Source organism: Eschrichtius robustus, chromosome 6 (genome assembly GCF_028021215.1).
Source record: "Eschrichtius robustus isolate mEscRob2 chromosome 6, mEscRob2.pri, whole genome shotgun sequence".
Lineage (NCBI taxonomy): Eukaryota > Metazoa > Chordata > Mammalia > Artiodactyla > Eschrichtiidae > Eschrichtius > Eschrichtius robustus.
Window position 1 is genome coordinate 127,397,311 of NC_090829.1, and position 691 is coordinate 127,398,001.

Genomic DNA, 691 nt, shown 5'->3' on the forward strand with positions numbered 1-691 from the left:
AATATAGTCAACTGATCTTTGACAAAGAAACAAAAGCAGTACAAAGGAGCAAAGATAATCTTTTCAACAAATGTTGCTGGAACAACTGGACATCCACAGGCAAAAAAAAGAAATGAACCTAGACACAAACCTTATACCCTGCACAAAAATTAACTCAAAATGGATAACAAACCTAAATGTAAAACAGCACAAAACTTTAAAACCCCTAAAAGATAACATAGGAGAAAATGTCGATGAACTTTGCTGTGGTGATAACTTTCTATTTTTTTATTTTTATTTTTTTAAACATGGAACACTTCACAAATTTTCACGTCATCCTTACACAGGGGCCATGCTAATCTTCTCTGTATCGTTCCAATTTTAGTACATGTGCTGCTGAAGTGAGCATGGCAATAACTTTTTAGATACAACGCCAAAGGCACACTCCATGAAAAGAAATAATTGATAAGTTGTACTTCATTAAAATTAAAAAATTCTGCTCTGTGAAAGACAATGTCAAGAAAATAAGAAGACAAACCACAGACTGGGAAAAACTATTTGCAAAGGACACATCTGATGAAGGACTGTTATCCAAAATAGGCAAAGAACTTTTAAAACTCAACAGTAAGAAAACAAACAAGCTGATTAAAAAATAGGCCAAAGACCTTAACAGAAACCTCACTAAAGAAGATATACAGGGGCTTCTCTGGTG

General features: G+C 33.7%; 1 non-coding gene across 1 annotated transcript; it reads right to left on the reverse strand.

Annotated features, from left to right (window-relative positions):
* Positions 1–281: 281 nt before the first annotated feature.
* LOC137766910 (U6 spliceosomal RNA) lies at positions 282–388 on the reverse strand. Its single transcript, XR_011074437.1, has one exon. It is a non-coding gene; the product is annotated as a U6 spliceosomal RNA (small nuclear RNA).
* Positions 389–691: the final 303 nt, after the last annotated feature.